This window comes from Triticum aestivum, chromosome 1B (genome assembly GCF_018294505.1).
Source record: "Triticum aestivum cultivar Chinese Spring chromosome 1B, IWGSC CS RefSeq v2.1, whole genome shotgun sequence".
NCBI classification, from domain to species: domain Eukaryota; kingdom Viridiplantae; phylum Streptophyta; class Magnoliopsida; order Poales; family Poaceae; genus Triticum; species Triticum aestivum.
Genome location: NC_057795.1, coordinates 638,505,793 through 638,528,258, shown reverse-complemented (window position 1 = coordinate 638,528,258; position 22,466 = coordinate 638,505,793).

Below are 22,466 nucleotides of genomic sequence, written 5' to 3'. Positions count from 1 at the left end.
TAGATTGCTACTGCAGGCCTCGGTCAGCCCACTCTTGGCAAGCTGAACTTTCTGAATCACCGCACTCATGATAGTGCGGTGTTCTTCCTCGATGGAAGCGCCGTTAAGCGCCTCCAACAAGTTATCCGGCACCTCCGGTTGGACGGAGGCTGCCGGTGTCACGGTCTTGCCCTTCTTACGAAGGGGCCGCCTGTCGGACTCCGGAACCACTGCGGGTTCTGGCATGGAGTCCGGTGCAAAGTCCGGGAGGCTGCCTTGTGGCACCTCCGGAGCCTCCTCCTGATGGGTCCCTTCCTGGGATCCCACCTCGGTGTCGCGAGGGGTGGAGGCAGTCGGAATGGAATCTACATCCGACGGAGCCAATGACCCACTTAATGACGCGGGAAGATCATCATCGGCCGGACTACAGGTAGTGTGCGGCATTAGAAGGACATTATGTGACGCAAGAGAGAAATTATAAATCATTCAGGAATCCGGATACTTACGATCTTGCCGGAAGCCTGGCCCTTGAGGGCCACTCTTCGTCGACAACATTGGCGTTGGCGGAGCTGTCCGGGGGAAGGGTCCTTCCCCTCTTGGACCCTTCAGCCTCCCCCGTTGGGGAAGCCTTCCTCTTCCTCTCTCCCCCCTCCGGGAGAGAGTCCTCTTTCTCCTCCTCGTCTTCGGGGGAGGAGTCCGCCATGGAGCCATCGGACGATGAGTCCGATATCACCTGGCGCCGGGAACTTCTTCGAGTTCTTGTGGCCTTCTTCTTGGGCTTCTTCTCCGGCACCACATAAAGTGCCGGGACTAGCAGCCCTGTTAAACGGGCATCCGCTGGGTCTTCGGGAAGGGGAGCCGGACAGTCTACCTGTCCGGACGTCCTCTGCCAGTCCCGTCAAAGGCATTGGGAGTTTTAAATCCCACATAGAGTCAAACTATCAAAGAAAATAAGTGTCCCGTAGAGGATAACAAATCTTACCTCGCCGGCCGGGCGCTTGGTGCTGAATCCGCGGTCTTTCGTCGCGGATGCGGGGGCTTCTCCGCCCTTGAACAGCACCCTCCAGGCAGCTTCGTATGTCGTGTCGAAGAGCCCGCTCAGGGTCCGATGCTGTGCCGGATCGAACTCCCACAAATTGAAGGCCCGCTGTTGGCAGGGGAGAATCCGGCGGACGAGCATGACCTGGATCACATTGACAAGCCTAAGCTTCTTGTTCACCAAGGTCTGGAGACAGGACTGGAGTCCTGTCACCTCCTCCAAACTGCCCCATAGCAAGCCCTTCTCTTTCCAGGAGGTGAGCTGCATGGGGATACCAGATCTGAACTCGGGGGCCGCTGCCCATTTAGGGTCACGCGGCTCGGTGATGTAGAACCACCCCGATTGCCATCCGTTGATGGACTCCATGAAGGCCCCTTCGAGCCAGGTGACGTTGGGTATTTTGCCCACCATGACGCCTCTGCACTCCGCTTGGACGCCCTTCACTACCTTCGACTTGACATTGAAGGTCTTTAGCCACAAGCCGAAGTGGGGCCGGATGCAGAGGAAGGCCTCGCACACGACGATAAACACCGAGATGTTGAGGATGAAGTTTGGCGCCAGATCGTGGAAGTCCAGGCCGTAGTAGAACATGAGCCCCCGGACGAAGGGATGAAGTGGGAAGCCCAGCCCACGGAGGAAGTGGGGAAGGAATACGACCCTCTCATGGGGCCTGGGGGTGGGGACGAGCTGCCCCTCGTCGGGCAGCCGGTGCGCGATGTCGCTGGAAAGGTATCCGGCGCCGCGCAGCTTTTCGATGTGCTCCTCCGTGACGGAGGAGGCCAACCACTTGCCTCCCACTCTGGACATGGCTGGAGAAGGTCGAGGCGAGATGTGCGGACTTGGGCGTTGGAGCTCGAGTGCGCGGAGATGGATAAGCAAAGGAGGAAGAAGGCGTAGGTAAAAGGTGGACCCTTATCCCCCTATATAGGCGGACGAAGACTATGCGTCCCCACCGGCCTGGTAAAACTCGCTTATCTCCCAAGCGCCACCATCAATGGTGCGGTTGGGCTACCCACGTCCGTATTGATCGGAATCCCGGAATAAGGGGAACACGATCTCTGCTTCGACAAGACGTGCCAAGGAAACCGCTTCACTAAACGCGCTGAGGTGGTATGATAAAAACGATTCAAGTAAAGGCTTGGTAGTGGTATGACGTCATGCCACAAAATACGTCAGCAGATTGAACTTGTGTACATATTATTCTCTCTACGGTGGAATGTGGAATTTATTTTGCAGAGCCGGACACTATCCTGGCGTTCACAATCTTCTACGAATTATTCGGAGGAGGAACCCGCCTTCCAATGCCGAACAATATGCGCGCCGGACTCATTGTCATTGAAGCCTGGTTCAGGGGCTACTGAGGGAGTCCTGGACTAGGGGGTGTCCGGATAGCCGGACTATCATCATCGGCCGGACTCCAAGACTATGAAGATACAAGATTGAAGACTTTGTCCCGTGTCCAGATGGGACTTTCCTTGGCATGGAAGGCAAGCTTGGCGATACGGATATGTAGATCTCCTACCATTGTAACCGACTCTGTGTAACCCTAGCCCTCTCCGGTGTCTATATAAACCGGAGGGTTTTAGTCCGTAGGACACACAACCATTACAACAATCATACCATAGGCTAGCTTCTAGGATTTAGCCTCCTTGATCTCGTGGTAGATCCACTCTTGTACTACCCATATCATCAATATCAATCAAGCAGGAGTAGTGTTTTACCTCCATCGAGAGGGCCCGAACCTGGGTAAAAACATCATGTCCCTTGTCTCCTGTTACCATCCACCTAGACGCACAGTTCGGGAACCCCTACCCGAGATCCGCCGGTTTTGACACCGACAATAACCGTTACACACAATTCACCAAACTCGGTGGAACCGAATCAGAAAACTCGGTCGAACCTATTTAGTTCATAATGTGACTGTTAGGCATTTCGGTAGGACTGACATGTCAACTCAGTGGGACCGATTCCATTAGGGTTAGGGCATAACGTAATCTCGGTGAGACCGATTACACAAACTCGGTGAGACCGACTTTGGTAATAAGCTAACCAGAGAATTGGTCAGGCAAACTTAGTGGGACCGATTCGCTCATTTCGGTGAGACCGAAACGTTACGAAGGGGAAACAGAGATTTTGCATTGAAACTCAGTGAGACCGATCGCTCATCTCGGTTGGACCGAAACGTTATGAAGGGAAATAGAGAGTTTGCAAACCCATCTCAGTGAGACCGAGATCCCTATCGGTGAGACCGAAGTGACTAGGGTTTGTGGCAGTGGCTATGCCAAGTGAACTCGGTGGTGCCGGATAGACTCTTTCGGTGGGGCCGAGTTAGAATTTTGGTTTGGGACATATGTGGATATGATAAAGTGGTTGAGGGTTTTGGAGCATATCACTAAGCATTTTGAGCAAGCAACCAATTAAGCAACACCTCACCCCCTTTTAATAGTATTGGCTTTCCTATGGACTCAATGTGATCTTGGATCACTAAAAGTAAAATGTAGAGTCTTGAGCTTGAGCCAATATGTGTCCTTAGCATTTTGAGGGGTCCACATTCCTAATCCATGCCATGCCAATCATTGAACTTTCCTGAAATATTTATCTTGAAATAGCATTAGCTCAATGAGCTATATGTTGTTAATAATTACCAAAACCACCCAGGGATAGTTGCACTTTCAGCATTTTGATGTATTCTCATCTTGTTGAGATGCTTTGACCCATGACATGGGGTAAAGCTTCTCTAAGACGGAATAACATACCTTGGGTGGTGGTGTTGATCTTGATCATGTAGTCGACCTTGTGTTGGATGCTCAAGGTTGATGTAGTTCATCAAGAGTTGGGAGCACCGCTTGTAGTTTGTGTTCATCTACTTACATGGGTTAGTCTTGCAAGGAAGAGCACTTGTGTATCCAAAATGACAATCATGAAATTTCATATCAAATGAAATTTGATATATTGAAATTGCCAAAGGATATGTTGAAAGGATTCATGCTTCCTTGTCTTCAACCACCATATTGTAGAGACTTGGTGATGTAGAGATTGCTCGAGATGTGAGTGAGTTGGAATCTCATAGATTTGGGCTCGTCCAAGTTCCTATGGGGGTTAGATAACATGCAAGGGTACAAGTATAGATCCAAGACATATGATCATCATCATAAGAGAAATATCAAGGATTAGTCAAAGGCTCATGCCTTGCATGTATCCAAAAAGGACTTTCTACTCCAAGTTTGAGGCATCAATGATTTTCAATTCACCTCTCAAACAGCAAAATACTTTCTCATCAAGCGGTTTGGTGAATATATCCGTCAATTGCTTATCAATATGAACAGGCTTAAGATCGATGTCTCCTTTAGCAACATGATCTCGAATGAAATGATGACGAACTTCAATATGCTTAGTTCAAGAATGTTGCACGGGATTGTGAGCAATCTTAATAGCACTTTCATTATCACAAAGCAATGGAACATGTTTGTGAGAGCCTGGTTTTTGCCCTCTCTTATTGGCTTGATTTTCATTTGATTTTTTTTGAAAACTTGGAGTTCTTGGATCTTTTCATATGGACTTAACACTTGGGCATCCTTGGCTTTCACCCAAGTGATTCACTTCCCTCCTAAATCATCATTTCACTTCTGATCCACCCCAATATAATCTATGGAATATTTTTATTAAATGAAAAATATTCATTTTCTCTCAGAAACCCTAGCAAAATCTGTTTGTTCCAAAGCAACCCTAATTTTTATGGCTCAGAAAATTCTGAGATAATTCACAAATATTCTGTGAACCCTAGGGAACCTTCCTGAGCAAAAATATTTCATCACTTTTTGGAATATTTTTTTCTACAGAAAATATTTTCTGTTCTGGGCAGAAATGGTGATTTCTACAGCAACTACCATTTTACTTGCTCCATTTGACCTGAACTTTCTTGTGCATATTTACCTTAGTAACACTAAGCTAGCCTCCAAACTACAGCTTCAAACTCCCAGCCATTTAACCACAGTAAAATCACAAAGTTACTAACCAGAAACTTACTTGGTGTGTGAAAACTTCTCTACTGCACCTGGATCCAAACCAAATCATGGTAACACTCAAAACTACCACGAACAACATGCCAGACATCAAGTCTATGCTTAGATCGACCTGATGTCATAGTTCACGCGGTGACCGCATTCGTCCAGGGGTGTTGGCATGCGTGTCGGCACGCTCTGAACGTCGCCGAGCGCTCTGTTCACGCGTGCTCGCTTCCCTCGCCTGCCCGAGTGTGCCAAACTGCGCCACCATCTCCGTCTCAACGTTATTAACTCCTCCCTGGCACTTCATCGCCGAGCGCTCTGTTCGCGCGTGCTCGCTTCCCTCGCCTGCCCGAGTGTGCCAAACCGCGCCACCATCTCCGTCTCAATGTTATTAACTCCTCCCTGGCACTCGCCGACGCCGGAGCTCACCGCAGCGAGCACGGGCAAGGTGTGGCCAGCCCAACAGTGCGGAGCGCACTGTGCTCGTCGCCATCCTCTTGATCCCATGCTCGTCCCCGTCCGCCCATAGTGGCCGCGTGACCTCCATCGCCTTCTCCCCCTCTCACTGACGCCGCTTGTCACTAGGCGCCGTGGACAGGTGTCCGCCAGCGGAGCCCGAAGCACCCTTACCGCTCGCCTATAAATCGAGCCACCCCCAGCCTCCTCGAGCACCATCCAGCACTCACACACACCCCACGATCGAGTAGGAAGCCGTAGCACGGCCGGGCAGGCGTCGGGCCGCCGTCCCCAAGCTCGAGCTCGCCGGTGATCCCCTCTGGTCGCCGTGGAAGCTCTAGCCCCTCCCATGCCTGGGCAACCCCTCAGGACTTCCGCCTCTCTCCGGTGAGGCCGTCTCGAGCGATTGAAGACCTTGGAGTGGCCTCCGTTCGCCGTCTTCCTCGACTCCGGCGACCTCCTCGTTCTGCCTCCGCTTGCGAGCTTGTTTCCAACGCTGTCCGACCACCCCTAGCCACGCTACAGGTATGGGCAGGTGTGCCATCGTCCCCTCTCTCAATCCCTCCCTCTCGTTTGAGCCAAGAAGCCCTTGTCACCGGTGAAGCCACGGCCTTCTCTGTTTCTCTCCCCCTCCCCCACCTGACTAGCGGGGCCCGCTAGTCAGCCACTCTGTACGCGCGTGAAGCGGTACGAGTGGTGATGCCCCTGGGCTTTACGCCTTCGACGTCACCAACCCCCTCAGCTGTTTATTTTTATTCAAATTCATTTGAATTTACAGAACACTTCAAACAGTTATAACTTTTTAACCATAAGTCCAAATGAATTGATTCTTTTTGCATTGTGTTCTTTGAAAAGAAATATAGCAGCTCACCAAAGATGAGATTTTTCTGAAGTGTTTAGAATTTTTGGTGATTTTCATAAGTGTTCTTGATATTTTCCTTTTGTGTTTAAATTTATTTTCAGAAGCTGAGGCTTGTCTTGGGGATCACCAGAGGGCTTGTGAACCTCATATGCACTAAGGCAAACCACTGCAACATTTTCATGGTGTCATTTCAATATTTGTGATTTTTCTTACTTGAATGAAATGATTAATTCATGCATTTAAATAATTATTTTGTTATTCATATTATGTCAAGTGTTTGCTAGTTAATATGCTTGATTTAGAGATTGTGGAAACTAGTTTAGTTGGTGAAGCAAAGCTAGGATTTATTCATGGTGATGATAGAAATAATTTTTGCTATGCATGATTGTAAATATTTAAAGTTATGTTCTTGCATAAATAAATTGATAAAAATTTGCTAGAAAATATTCTGTTAAATACTTGTTAGATCATTTTACTTGACTTACAGAATGTTTGAACCTCACTTAGTCTATAAATAGATTAAGAGTTGTTGATAGTGAAATCTTTTGTTAAGCATATGAGAAATTTATCGGAGTTACGTTCTTGTGTGAAAAATTAATAAATCTTGTTGCAAAATATTTTGGTTAAGCTATGAGCCATTTTGAGCAGCAAAGTAACATGAGTGGTTGATGTTTATGCTTGGTGTGTGTATGGATGACATCGGTCATTTTTATTATTATGTGATGCATGTGTAGTTTCGCATTTTATGGCATGCTATGACACCGGTCATTTTTATTTTTAAGTTGAACCTGAAAATAACTCAACTTGAATATACCATTGACTGGGTCATGGTGCCGCTGAATCGAGTTTCTTTCCAGTGCAACCACATTTTCCTTTGTGGGAAGGCCTTGATTCTTTCCATTGACATGGCCTCTGGTCGGTGCCTCCAACTAGGGAAGGTTATGCCGTGCTTGCCCTGGCCCGGTAAGCAGGCATAATCTTGTGTGCTCGTTGATGAGATTATGGTACCGAGTCCCCGAGTGGGAGTGTTTGACCACGACGGTGGTTGGGGTGTCTTTGGTAGACACGGGGCCACCCAGGACTAGCCCGTTGGGGATTTTGTCGGAGTGGCCAGGAGAGTGCTGCGGCAATGGAACGGTTTTGTCGGAATGCCGTTGGTCCACCCGAATGGGAGTGCGAGGCCATGGGTTCCATGGTTTGGGTACTATGTGCTACCTCTGTAGAGTGTATAATCTATCGATAGCCGAGTCCACGGTCACGGACACCTCATAGTAGGTCCCACCATGAGTCAACGATTAATAAAAATTGCACACTAAGTTGTAAAATTTGCATTGTTGAGGATGGCAGAAAGGCCATCGAGGAAATTGGGACCAGATATCGGTCGTGGTTGTGATCGCCGTAAGGATCACGAGTCATTTTGTTAAAGACCATGTTGGTGGTGTGTTTGTGATCTGAGGATGATCACGGTTGGTAAGTTGTCCCGTGGGACGCTCAAGCATGATCACAGAATCTTTGACATATAGTGTTGCATTCTTAATAATTGGTTAAGTATCATGATATTGTTTGCCATTATGATTATGCCTGTTGTGAGCTTGCAAGTACATTCAATGTACTGACCTGGCATGTCATGCCAGATTTCAGGAAAATCTCGTTGGAAAGGAGCGCTGTTCGAGTCTAGATCGTGTCCACATCAGTGTCCCTGTGATATGGAGCTTCCACTATGAAATTATTCCGATGCCACGTAGTTGTTCAGATTGATGCCCCTTTATGTTCACTAAATAATGTACATATTGTTCAGCCACACCGGGTGCCGTGGTTCTAAGTCTGACAGTAGAATGGGGGGTAGGAATGGAGAGGCAAGATCCTAGCTATGGAGTAGTTGTATACGCAAGAGATTACGAGTTCAGGCCCTTCTCAGAGGAAGTAAAAGCCCTACGTCTCGGAGCTCGGAGGCAGTCGACTGGATTATATGCGTATGAGTTACAGAGGTGCGAACCCTTCTGCCTGTGGAGGGGTGGCTTATATAGAGTGTGCCAGGACCCCAGCCAGCCCACGTAGTGGAGGATTTAAAGTACATTAAGGTCTGGCATTACTGGTAACGCCTTACATAAAGTGTCATCATGACCATAAAGACTACTTAATTACAAACCGTTTGGACACAGAGTGGCTCTTGAACTCCTGGTGGTCGAGTGTCTTTGAGTCTGTCGAGTGGAATTCTACCAGGTCGACTGGAAGGCAGTTTCTTCTAAGCATGTCCTTGGGTAGGTTATCTTTGACAGGTCTATGACCCTACCCTAGGTACATGACTTCATCATTAGCCCCCGAATTGATCGAGGTTTGAGTGAGGAAGGAGTTGATAATCTTTCCGACCTGTTTTCCGTGCTGCGAGTGTGTCTTACTCTGGATCAATGACCTTTTAGTGATGGTGTCAACTTCTCTTTCAGTCGCCTTGATCCATTCTTTACATCTGTCGAGTGAACTTTATGAACTTGGAGATTTCCGAGTGACGGATCGGAGGAAATCTGCCGTCTGACAAGTTGCTCTGCTGTTAGCGGATTTAGCGGGATCCGAATTTCAGGAAGCGCGCGAAGCGGAGAAGGCCGCGGTACTCGGATGGGATAAGGCAAAGACGCCTCGATCTCCGCTCCACCGTTTTCGCCACGTATCGCATGCGCGGTTGTTGCGGGACTTGACAGGATTGCCCGGGCCTACCAGTCAGCCACTCGGAATCGACTACATATAAGGCGCCGGGCAGTTTTTTTTTTGAAGAGTGCATCCTCATTTTCCCCCTCCCCCGTTCTCAGATTCATCTGCTGCGCTCGCGGTCTGCTCAGCGCTGCTGCTCTGTGCCTGCTTCGCCGGCAACAATGGTGAAGGAGAAGACGGCGGTTTTGGAGCGGGCGAAGAAGGTGACGGCGAAGGCGAAGGGGAGAGCGACCAGTCGGGGCGGATCCTCGTCGCGGTCCAGCCTGCCGCAAGGTTGGGTCCAGGGAGATTGGATCCGCTCGACCATCACCCAGAAGGACCTCGACGACCTGGCCAATGAAGGACTGATCCCCCACGGGTCAGCAAGGCTTCCGGGGACGGAGTGGCAACCACAGCCTCAGGAGGGTGAGTGTGTCCTCTTAGCCACCCACGTTGATCGCGGGTTTTATCTACCGCCGAATCTTTTCTTTCGAGGGTTTCTGAACTATTTTGGAGCACAACTCCATCACTTCACACCCAACTCCATTGCCTATCTCGCCGCTTTCGTGTCCTTGTGCGAAAACTTCTTGGGTTGTCGGCCGCACTGGGGCCTCTTCAAACATATATTCACCTGTCGCTCTCAGACGGTGAAAAAGGCTAGTCTAAATGACGAAAGAACCCAAGTAATCCAGATGTGTGGGGGTCTTGGGGTGTAGATGAGGGGTAAGAGTGCCTTTCCAGCCATGACCCTTCTCAATTCAGTTAGACGGTGGCAGTCGACCTGGTTCTACTGCCAAGACCAGCCGACGCCAGAGCAGTCGACTGGTCTCCCTCCTTTCTCCATGGATCGAGTGAACAGGCCATCCTCTCTGAAAGTGCTTCCAGAGGAGAAGTCCCAGGTGAAAATGTTGATGGAGCGTGTAGTCCAGCTCATTCGCGACGGAGTGACTGGCATGGACCTTCTGGAGGTTTTCCTTCGACGGTGCATTCAGCCACTCCAATACCAAGGCCACCTGATGTGGTTGTACTCTAGTACCGAAGACACCACTCGGGTCCACCCAGAGGAGTTCGACGACGCCACACTGGAGAGGTGGATGAATGCCATCACAGGGAACAAAGATAACCCTTGTGGAGCTAGGAGGATTCCGCCACTCGACCAATCTTACGAACCAAACAAGGTATGACCACTTATCTCCGACTGTGATCCTGTTTCATTCATACTGCTTTGCTGCAAATCGGCCAATTGACCTTTGTCTTGTTTTGTTGTCTTCCAGGCCACCACTAAGATGTACTCGATGCCCAATGGGGTGCAAGAACAAGTCGAAGAAGAAGAAGGAAGCGGAGGCGAAAGCCAGGAGGAATGGGAGTCCGACGGTGAGGAGGACGAGGGAAATGACAGCTCTGGTGAAGAGGAGGAAGAAGTCGATCCTCCCCGCTCGGAAAGGTGGTCCAAGCTGACACATGATCCGGCGGTCGAGCGTGGTAAGGCTATCGCGCCCATTGGACAGTCGACGAAGCGTCCTCGGACGACCTCTCCAGCGCCGACTGAGAAAGCGCCAAAGCAGCCCCGAGCGACGTCATCAAAGCCGACGAAGGCCCTGCCCAAGATGAGGATGGCCATCCCCACCATTTCTGGGTAACAACAGAACTTGTTTTTTCCTGTTCGACATGAGTGTACTTTTGGTCGACTCGTTGACTGGTCAGCTGGTTTCTGAAATCTGCAGCGGTGCCACCTCCGAAACCTCAGCTAAGCACGAAGACCAGGAAATGGAAGATGTCGCCACCTCCAACCCTTGTATGATCTCTGCAGTTTCGCCTTATGGTCGATTGGTTTTCCATTTTTACCTTTGAATCTTTCTTGTAGTTCCGCCTAATGTCATTGATCTCCTTGACGACGATGATGAAACACCACTGAGGAAGAGGAAGAACAAAAAGGTGCCTGCTGGCAAGGCTGCTCAAGTTGTATCAGTGCCTGAGACGCTGGTTCATGAGGGGAGCAACACCACTCGGGCTTCTGTGTCCTTCACTGTGCCGCTGACGAGTGTCTGGCCTTTGTCGTCGACTGCTGATCCGCCTTCCCTTTTTGCCATGCACCACATCCCAGAAGACCAAGTGAGTGCCGCTAAGGAGGCTATACGCCAGGCAGGGATCATGATGGAGCAAGTGAAGGTGGTCCGGGAAGCCAGTCAGGCGGCTTATGATGCTAGCTCGGCTCTTCAGAGCAATGTTCAGGTGAGTTGGTTGCTGCTTGTTCTGTTAGGATATGCTACCTGAAACTTCTTCTTTTTGAAGATTTTCATATCTGTACACCCACTGGGGGTGTCGATTGAATTTTTGTACTAGTGGGGGCACGCTAAATGCACCCACTGGATGTAGTCCCCAAGACTATGGTGGACTGCGGGCAGTCGACTATAATCTTTATACTTTGAACTTCTTCCCTCAGACTGGTCAGGCCATGTCGAATGGAACTTTGGAACCGGTGGGGGCACGCTTAGTGCACCCACTGGGTGTAGTCCCCAAGACTATTGTGGACTGCTAGCAGTCGACTATAGTCTAAAGAACTGTGTTGTTGTTGTTTTTTATGATACGCGGCTGACTGCTGACAGTTAGCTATGGTTTTAGGATCATAACCTTTTACCTCTTCCGGTCGACTGGTCGAACCAAATTGGTAAAATCAGTGGGGGCACGCTGAGTGCACCCACTGGGTGTAGTCCCGGAGACTACTGTCGAATGTTTTGATTCGGCTGTAGTCTTAGAAATGCTACGATTTTTCCTTAGTCACTCGGAAGTGACCTGTCTTTGATGTTTCGTCGATTGACTCTTCGCAGAAATCTTGCGAGCTTGCAGCTCGCTATACTGAGTTGGAGAACAAACAGATGCAGCTCAACCTTGACTTGAAGCTTGCTCAGGAGAACTTGCAAAAGGCGAGAGACGAAGCAAAAGGTATGGCTGGTGAGAACTTGACGACCTTCTTTGTCCTTCTACCCATTCTCAACTTTGGTCTCATTGTTATTTCGCAGATAAACTAGAGGAGGCTCTGAAGAAGAAAGACCATGACCTTGCAGAGGCACAGAAAGCGGCTTTGGGGAAAACAAAGCTCGCGGAAGAGAAACTGGCCTAAGTCGGCAAACTTGAAGAGGAGAATACCACACTGAAAGCTACTCTCGACGCGGCCAACAAGGAGGTTAGCCGACTGAAGAATGACAAGATTGCTCTGACTGACAAGGCTGGTGAACTGGCAGGGAAGAGGAATGATCCGGAGGCTTATCTTGGGGGGCTCGCCAAAAAGCTATTCCTCATGCTTGAAGGTAATCTCTTTTACCCGACTGACTTGTTATCACCGATTGATCATAGAACTGTTAGCTTGAACTCGAGTCACATTTATAGAATTCCGTCGGAACTTCGAGGAGGAGACCAGTCGAGTGGAGACAAGCCTGGACCCCATCAACTCTCCTGTGAAGGATGAAGCCGCTATGAATGTGCTCCGACTGGAGTCTCGCGTTGCTGGCGTAGTGGACTACCTCGCTCGACTGAAAGCTGCGGTGTCGTGGATCGACTCAACAATCTGGCCAGACCAGACGCTTCAGAATGACCTCGAGTCCTTAATGACTCGACTGAATGAGGTTCCAAGTCGAGTGCAAGAATGGAAAAAGTCTTCTGCCAGGTGTGGTGCTGATGTTGCTCTCTCTCTGGTTCGTGTCCACTACAAGGAGGCGCGGGAGGAAAAGCTGGCGTCCATCAAAGTTGCCAATACCAAGAAGTATGATTTCCAATCTTTCATGGAGACTTTCATTGCCGTTGCCACCCGGATTGCCGACGGAATCGACCTTGACCAGTTTGTTGCACCTTCCAGTCCTCCACCTGAGGAGTAAAAAACTTCTATGCTTTACCTTAAATTTGCCTCGGAATGCCAAGTGGTTTTGTAACCGATAAACTTTAACAGGCTTGACGCCTGAGCACCTTTGAATCCGTAGGACGTTTATCCGAACTTGGTTCACCGTTTAACGTGCTTTCATTTACCATCGAGCGAACTTTGCTTTTCACTCGGAATATACTTCAATGTTTGAGCAGCATCCCTCGTCGTCCTTGCGGATCGGGATGGACCGCACGTTGTACTTGTGGCGCAGCTCTGAAGGAGAAGGTAGCAGTCGACCTGCACCTCGTCGTCCATGCGGATTGGGATGGACCGCATGTTCTACTTGTGGCGCAGCTCCGAAAGAGAAGGTAACTGTCGAACTGCATCTCGTAGTCTCTGCGGATCGGGATGGATTTCTTACTTAGGCGAGTACTCAGACTGCAGCTAAGCCTTCGAGTGGGAGTTTTGCTCTCCACTTGGCAGGATTTTTTAATACTTAGGAGAGTGCTGGACTGCAGCTAAGCCTCCGAGTGGGAGGTTTGCTCTCCACTCGGTAGGATTTTTCAATACTTAGGCGAGTACTAGACTGCAGCTAATCCCCCGAGTGGGAGGTTTGCTCTCCACTCGGTAGGATTTTTCAATACCTAGGCGAGTACTAGACTGCAGCTAAGCCCCCGAGTGGGAGGTTTGCTCTCCACTCGGTAGGATTTTTCAATACTTAGGCGAGTACTGGAGTGCGGCTAAGCCCCCGAGTGGGAGGTTTGCTCTCCACTTGGTAGGATTTATCAATACTTAGGCGAGTACTGGACTGCAGCTAAGCCCCCGAGTGGGAGGTTTGCTCTCCACTCGGTAGGATTTTTCAATACTTAGGCGAGTACTGGACTGCAGCTAAGCCCCCGAGTGGGAGGTTTGCTCTCCACTCGGTAGGATTTTTGTGGTGTACCTCTAAAGGAGAAGGCAGCAGTCAACCTGTACCTCGTCGTCCTTGCTAGGCACATGTTGTATTAAATACTTAGGTGAGTAGTTGGACTGCAGCTAAGCCCCCGAGTGGGAGGCTGGCTCACCACTCGGTAGGATTTTAAACACTTAGGCGAGTACTTGGACTGCAGCTAAGCCCCCGAGTGGGAGGCTGGCTCACCACTCGGTAGGATTTTAAACACTTAGGCGAGTACTTGGACTGCAGCTAGGCCCCCGAGTGGGAGGCTGGCTCACCACTCAGTAGGACTTTAAACACTTAGGCGAAACGGATTCGCAGCTAAGCCCCCGAGTGGGAGGCTGGCTCACCACTCGGTAGGCTTTTAAACACTTAGGCAAAACGGATTCGCAGCTAAGCCCCCGAGTAGGAGGTTGGCTCGCCACTCGGTAAGGTTTTTTTACAAACTTAGGCGAAACGGATTCGCAGCTAAGCCACCCACTTGGGGGGGGGGATTTAACAAAAAGTAATAACAATCACTGGGAAAATTATAACATTCTTGACTTAGATAAACAAACTACAGAGGTACTTTTATTACATCTCATCTGAGTGAGTACTTAAGTATAAAAGGGGCGGAGCAGCTCCGCATTCCAAGCTCAAGGCTCATTAATCCGGCGATCGATGTTGTAAAGATGGTATGATCCATTGTGGAGAACTCTGGTGACGATGAAGGGACCTTCCCAAGTAGGAGCGAGCTTGTGTGGTTTTTGTTGATCCACTCGGAGGACCAAGTCTCCTTCTTGGAAGGCTCGACTCTTCACATTTCTGGCATGGAATCCACGCAAGTCTTGCTGATAGATAGTCGAGCGGATCAGGGCCATCTCCCGCTCTTCTTCCAAGAGGTCGACTGCATCCTACCGGGCTTGTTCTGCTTCATCTTCAGAGTAGAGTTTGACTCGAGGTGCATTGTGAAGCAGGTCACTCAGTAGAACTGCTTCAGCTCCATAGACCAGAAAGAATGGAGTTCTCCCAGTCGACTGATTAGGAGTGGTCCTCAATACCCAAAGAACTGATGGAAGTTCGTCGACCCATGCTCCTGCTGCATGTTTAAGATCACGCATCAGCTGGGGTTTCAGTCCTTTGAGAATTAGACCATTTGCGCGTTCTGCTTGTCCATTCGACTGAGGGTGAGCAACTGAAGCATAGTCAACCCGCGTGCCTTGAGAGGCGCAAAAGGCTTGGAACTTGTCGGAATCGAAGTTTGACCCATTGTCAGTGACGATGCTATGCGGAACTCCGTATCTGAATATCAACTCTCCGACGAAACTGATAGCAATGCATGCATCGAGGTTCTTGATGGGCTTGGCTTCGATCCACTTAGTAAACTTGTCGACTGCTACTAGCAAGTGAGTGAAGCTGCTCCTGCCAGTTCTCAGTGGTCCGATCATATCCAACCCCCAAATAGCGAAGGGCCAGACGAGTGGAATGGTCTTCAAGGCTGAGACGGGCTTGTGTGACATATTGGAATAGAACTGACATCCTTCACACTTGTTGACTATTTCCTTTGCCATTTCATTTGCTTTTGGCCAGTAAAATCCCGCTCGGTATGCTTTAGCCACAATGGTCCGAGAGGACGCATGATGGCCACAGGTCCCCGAGTGGATATCCTCAAGAATTATCTGACCTTCTTCTGGCATTAAACATTTCTGGCTGACTCCAGTCGCTCTTTCTCTGTACAACTGTCCCTTGATCACTATAAAGGCCTTGGATCGACGGATGATTTGTCGAGCCTCTTCTTCCTTCTCTGGGAGCTCTTTCCTTAGAATATATGCGATGTATGGTACTGTCCAGTCGGGAGTGATGACCACAACTTCCATAATCAGGTTGACCACGGCTGGAACCTCAACTTCAGTCGGATCATTGGCACTTTTTGGCTGTGGGGCTTCTTCTGTGAAAGGATCTTCTTGCACTGATGGTGCGTGGATGTGCTCCAAAAACACATTACTGGGAATGGCTTCCCTCTTGGACCCTATTTTCGCCAAATCATCAGCAGCTTGATTTTTCAGCCGGGGTATATGATGAAGCTCTAACCCCTCTAATTTGTTCTCCAGCTTTCTCACTGCATTGCAGTAACCAGTCATGGCTGGGCTTCTGACGTCCCACTCCTTCATCACTTGATTAACAACCAGATCTGAGTTGCCATAGACCATAAGGCGACGGACGCCGAGTGAAATGGCCATGCACAACCCGTATAGGAGTGCTTCATACTCTGCTTCATTGTTGGAGGAATCAAAGTGAATCTGGAGTACATATCTGAGCTTATCTCCTCGGGGGGAAACTAATACTACCCCAACACCGGAACCATTCAGCATCTTGGAACCATCGAAGAACATAGTCCAGTGCTCCGAGTGAACTTGAGTCGGAAGCTGCTGTTGAATCCACTCGGCGATGAAGTCTGCTACTGCTTGGGACTTGATGGCTTTCTTTGCCTCAAACTTGATATCAAGGGGAAGGAGTTCAATCGCCCATTTCGCCACTCGACCAGTTGCATCTCTGTTGTGCAGAATCTCTGACAATGGGGCGACTATAATGGAATGGTCAGAGAAGTAATGAGCAACCTTCTTCGTGGTCATATAAATCCCATAAATAAGCTTTTGATAGTGAGGGTATCTTTGCTTTGATGGGGTCAATACTTCAGAAAGATAATATACTGGGCACTGAACTTTGAAGGCTTTTCCTTCTTCTTCCCGCTCGATCGTAAGTACTGTACTGACGACTTGTCCTGTGGCTGCAATGTAAAGCAGCAAAGGCTCTTTGCTGATAGGAGCAGCAAGCACCGGCTGGGTGGAGAGCAGAGCTTTTAGCTCTGCAAACGCTGCATCAGCTTCTGGAGTCCACTCGAACTTGTCTGACTTCTTCATTAGTCGGTAAAGAGGCAATGCCTTTTCACCGAGGCGAGAGATGAACCGACTTAAAGCGGCCAAGCATCCAGTAAGCTTCTGGACATCGTGCACACGCACAGGGCATTTCATTCGGAGTATAGTGCCAACTTTTTCTGGGTTAGCGTCGATTCCTTGTTCGGAAACAAGAAACCCGAGTAACTTTCCGCCAGGAACTCCGAACGTGCACTTTGATGGATTAAGCTTGATATCATACCTCCTGAGATTGGCAAATGTTTCAGCAAGTTCAGTCAACAGGTCGGAACCTTTTCATGACTTGACCACTATATCATCCATGTATGCTTCCACATTCCGACTGATTTGAGTTAGCAAACACTTCTGAATCATCCTCATGAATGTGGCTTCGGCATTCTTGAGACCGAATGGCATGGTGACATAAAAGAAGCACCCGAATGGAGTGATGAAAGTTGTTTTGATCTCATTGGGTCCATACAGACGGATCTGATGGTACCCGGAATAGGCGTCTAAAAAAGACAACCGCTCACATCCCGCAGTCGAATCGACTATTTGGTCGATGCGGGGAAGAGGGAAATGATCTTTTGGGCAGGCCCGATTGATATGTTTGAAGTCGATGCACATGCGCAGTGACTTGTCCTTCTTGGGGACCATGACCACATTGGCGAGCCACTCGGAGTGGTAAATCTCTCGGATGAACTCTGCTGCTAAGAGCCGAGCCACCTCCTCGCCAATGGCCTTTCTCTTCTGGACGGCGGACCGTCGAAGATGTTTTTTGATAGGTTTAACTTTCAGGTCGACTCGTAGGCAATGCTCAGCCAGTCCCCTGGGAACACCCGGCATGTCAGCAGGCTTCCATGCAAAGATGTTCCAGTTCTCACGGAGGAACTAGATGAGCGCTTCTTCCTATTTGGAGTCGAGTGTTGTTGAGATGTTGGTCGAAGCAACATTGGGATCAGTCGGGTGAATGTGAATCGGTTTCATCTCACCGGACAACTGGAATGCTGATTCCGTAGCGGGCTTCTTGGCTCGCAACAAATCACTCGGATCTGCACTCTTTTGCTATTCTTGTAGCTCTACCACTACCATCTGAGCATCAACGATCTTAGAGCCTTTCTAAAAACACTCTTCTGCTTTCTTCCGATTGCCAGTGGCAGTGATCACACCCTTGGGGCCGGGTATCTTCAGTTTAAGGTACACATAACATGGTCGAGCCATGAAACGGGCATACGCCGGCCTTCCCAGAATTGCGTGATAAGCACTCTGGAAATCTACGACCTCAAAGGTCAACTTTTCTTTGTGGAAATTCTTCGAATCACCAAAAAACCACATCAAGAGCAATTTGGTCGAGTGACTCAGCCTTCTTTCCAGGAATGACTCCATGGAAACTCATGTTACTGGTGCTGAGTCTGAACATCGGAATGCCCATCCCTTTCAACGTCTCTGCATACAATATGTTCAGGCCACTACCACCATCCATCAAAACTTTGGTCAGTCGAGTGCCTTCGACGACTGGGTCGACCACCAAGGCTTGCCTCCCAGGGGTGGCAATGTGTGTCGGATGATCGGACTGGTCGAACATGATGGCAGTCTGGGACCATTTCAGATAATTGGTCGTCGTCGGAGCAACCATATTCACTTCTCGGTTGATAACTTTCAATCGACTTTTGCTTTCGACGTCAGCAAAAATCATCAGGGTGGAATTGACCTGGGGATATCCACCATCACTATCTTCCTTGTCCTCTACTTTGTCCGACTCCTTTTCCTTATCCTTGGGCTGCTTCCCTTGGAACTGCTGAATCAAGAGTCGACACTGTCGAGTGGTATGCTTTGGGTAAATGAGTTTACCCTCTTCATCTTTCTTCGTGTGAATGTGACATGGCAAATCCAACACATCATTTCCATCTTGGTCTTTCACCTTCTTGGGGTTCCAAGGACCCTTGGGTTTCCCCTTGAACTTTCCTGGGGTCACAGCCAAGGCTTCCCCGGGAGCAGCTGGCTCGGCTTTGCGCTTCTGCTTCCGACTGGAGTTCCCTCTGCCGGCTTCACTAGCCGCTGACTTGTATTTACCACTCTGGAGTCGATCCTCTTCTTCACCATTGGCATACTTGGTGGCAATCTCCATCATTCGACTCAGGGTCATATCTCCGGTCCGACCAAATTTCAAACTCAACTCTCTGTTCTTGACACCTTCCTTGAAGGCACAGACTGCCTGGTGATGAGATACATTCTCAACTGTGTGGTGCAATGTGCTCCATCTCTTGATGTAATCTCTCAAAGTTTCATTCGACTTCTGCACACACGACTGCAATTCTGTCAACCCTGCTGGTCGCTTGCAAGTCCCTTCAAATGTCCTGACAAACACTCGGGCAAGATCTTCCCAAGTGTAAATACTGATGGGTGCTAACTGATTCAACCATGCTCTGGCCAAACCCTCCAACATAAGGGGCAAATGCTTCATAGCTACCTCATCGTTGCCGCTGCCAATCTGGACAGCCACTCGGTAGTCCTCAAGCCAAGTGTCAGGCTTGGACTCACCGGTGAACTTACTGACTCTAGTCGCCAACCTGAAGTTGGGAGGAATCACCGCGGCTCTGATGGCCCTGCTAAAACACTCTGGCCCTGAGACATGAACTCTGCTGCTGGTGGGTACATCTCTGTCTTGGCCTTCTCGGTGAGCTCTGTTCCTGTCGACCAAACCTTGAACGATAATGGATCTTGCATCAAAGCCTGGTTCTCTGGGGTCTACTAGAACCCTTCGCCCAACACTGTGCTGGCGTCTATCATCCTGTTGCCGAGGAGCGTACGATCCACCCCTTGGGGGAGGGGTGGGCACTCGACGTCGATCATTGCGATCGAATCGGTGCTCATACTACTCGCGGCTCTTGTACTGATCATCACGCCGGCCCCCACGTTCCTCACGCCTCGGGGGTGATCTTGGACTATGGGTCGACTGGACTGAATTCGCAGCAACGGATCTGTTGTGAATCCTGTTCCATGAATGTGATACGACTGAATTTTGATCTCCTGCTGCCCGGAGTAAATCTCTGATCTGTAGCAAACCTCTAACCGCCTCCGACTGGGAAGGCTGGATCGACTCTACTATACGGGCCGCAGCTGCTAAATTCTGAATCGGAGTTCGATATACCTGAGTTGGTTGTGGAAAGAGCTGACGTCGACTGGATTCTGGAACCCGTGGCCGCGCGGGCTCATCGAGTACTCGCTGGAGGTTCTCCAGTCGAGTGCGCTCAGCCAGGTTGGCCAAGCGCGCATCCTCCAAGGCACGAGCCTCGGGGGTATCTCCAACAATAGGAGTGTGAAGCGCATCCATGTTCCGGCGGCGAAGTTCCTCACTCTGCAGCAAAGTGAGGGGCTCGGGTCGGTACTCTTCGTGAGCTTGCGTCGGATCGCCTCCACCGTCACCTCTGTTGGTCTAGGGGAATCCAGGAGGACTGCGTGGTCCGTCGACCATTAGAACCTCCGCCGCTGGATCACTGCTATCACACTCGGATGCAGTCTTTGCGGAGCCAGTCAACAGATCGAACAGGCCGTAGAGAGATTCGTCGGGCTCGATTGTCGCAACTTGGGGAGTGGCCGACTGGCGGGCCACTGCATGTCTCACCCACCGCTGAAGCCTTGACCGACTGGAGCGCTTGCGCCGGCGGGAGACTGGGAGCGAGGGCGGCACAGGAGCCGACCCATACTGGGTCGACTGTTGCCGCAGGAGGACGCCGCGGACGCACGCGCGAAAGTGCGTTGCCCTGCGGACGGGGAGCGCATCAACATCGAGCGGAGCCTCCTGAAGCCAAGCGGAGTCGTCGGTGACGAACGTGAGTACACCGAGACGGATCTCGCGGCCCTCGACCAAAACTCCACCTGAAACCATGATGTAGGAGATCGAAAGAATCCCAACTTCTCCAACGAATCGCTAGAACACTTGCCCCACGGTGGGCACCAACTGTCGTGGTTCTAAGTCTGGCAGTAGAATGGGAGGTAGGAATGGAGAGGCAAGATCCTGGCTATGGAGTAGTTGTATACGCAAGAGATTTACGAGTTCAGGCCCTTCTTAGAGGAAGTAATAGCCCTACATCTCGGAGCCCGGAGGCGGTCGACTGGATTATATGCGTATGAGTTACAGAGGTGCGAACCCTTCTGCCTATGGAGGGGGTGGCTTATATAGACTATGCCAGGACCCCAACCAGCCCACGTAGCGGAGGGTTTAAAGTACATTAAGGTCTGGCGTTACTGGTAACGCCTTACATAAAGTGTCATCATGACCATAAAGACTACTTAATTACAGACCATTTGGATACAGAGTGGCTCTTGAACTCCTGGTGGTCGAGTGAGTCTTCATGGTCGAGTGTCTTTGAGTCTGTCGAGTGGAATTCTACCAGGTCGACTGGAAGGAAGTTTCTTCTAAGGATGTCCTTGGGGAGGGTATCTTTGACAGGTCTATGACCCTACCCTAGGAACATGACTTCATCACCGGGCGTGCCGCTTGTCCTTGACAACTGTTGTAATATAAACCCTGTTCTGCTAGCATCAATAAAGCGGTTGTTTTCTTACCAAGATGTGGTGTGTTGCCAGAAGACATGGTCTCTGAGCTGGCAATGCATGGTAAACCGGTCGCTCTGAGCCGGGGTGCCACAACGATTGGTATCAGAGCCGCGCTGACTATAGGCCACGCTAGACTATGACATGTTAACTAGACGCTAGACCCGAGTAAATTTGAGTGCCGATAGAAGTTATAGCTGGTTGTTGCATTGTAGTCATTCGATTACTATTTTATGCTAACCAGCTGATGGTTGTGAGTGTAGATGGCTCCGGTGCCGTATCCGTGCCAGTTGCAGCTGATGCCGTACACATCACCGCACCTTCTCCGCAACGTGTGGCATCGGCTGTACCCCTCACGGGGACGACCCAGTCTATAGTGTGTACCGGGAGCATCTAGCAGACTCAGAGTATGAGTATCATGCAGTGGTTACTCTGCGCACCAGTTCCGATTCCAGCTCTTACACTCGTACTTCTCGGAGCGGTTACGCCTCCACCGCTTCTCAGGCTGTCCAGTTTGCCGCATTTGAGGTCCTTGTCGGGCTTCGCTATACCGAGGTCCAAATGCAGCACCACCCAGGTTTCTATTACTACCCATCTCTGCACGACAATGGTCATATCCGTTTCCCTCTCATTGATCCGGAGTCTGATAGTGTTGCTATCCACCTTGCTCGCTATATCACTGCTAGATATCTGATGATCCACGAGCTGGCTCGAGAGCTGACTCGTGACCATACTGCTTTAGCCGCTACTTTGGTCACTTCTAGATCCGCCACTACTCCGTCTTCACTGGGATGTACCCCTTATGTCCCAGTTAGCTCTAGCACCCCTATTTCGCCGGTTACTCCCCCGAGTAGCACGGGCATCTTGGCCGTGAACCCTCTCAGTGCTCCTGCCGAGTGGGTCTCACTTCTCGCTACTCCTGTAGCCCCGATGCTTCATCCTACCCCTGCCCCTGAGGGAGAGCCCTCGAGGCAGCGCCGTCGTGTTACCTTTAACTCGGAGGTTTCCGTTAACCACGTCAGTTCAGGATCCGAGACCGCTTCAGGGGAGGACACCGCAGCACCAGCAGAGCAGTAGTGTCTTTGAGTATTCGCAGTCGTCTAGATGATGTACGGATGTACTCGTACGAGTCATGATGCTTCATTGCATGTATGAGAGTAGTGGAACCAGTCATGTTAATTATGTTGGGACTTTAATCAC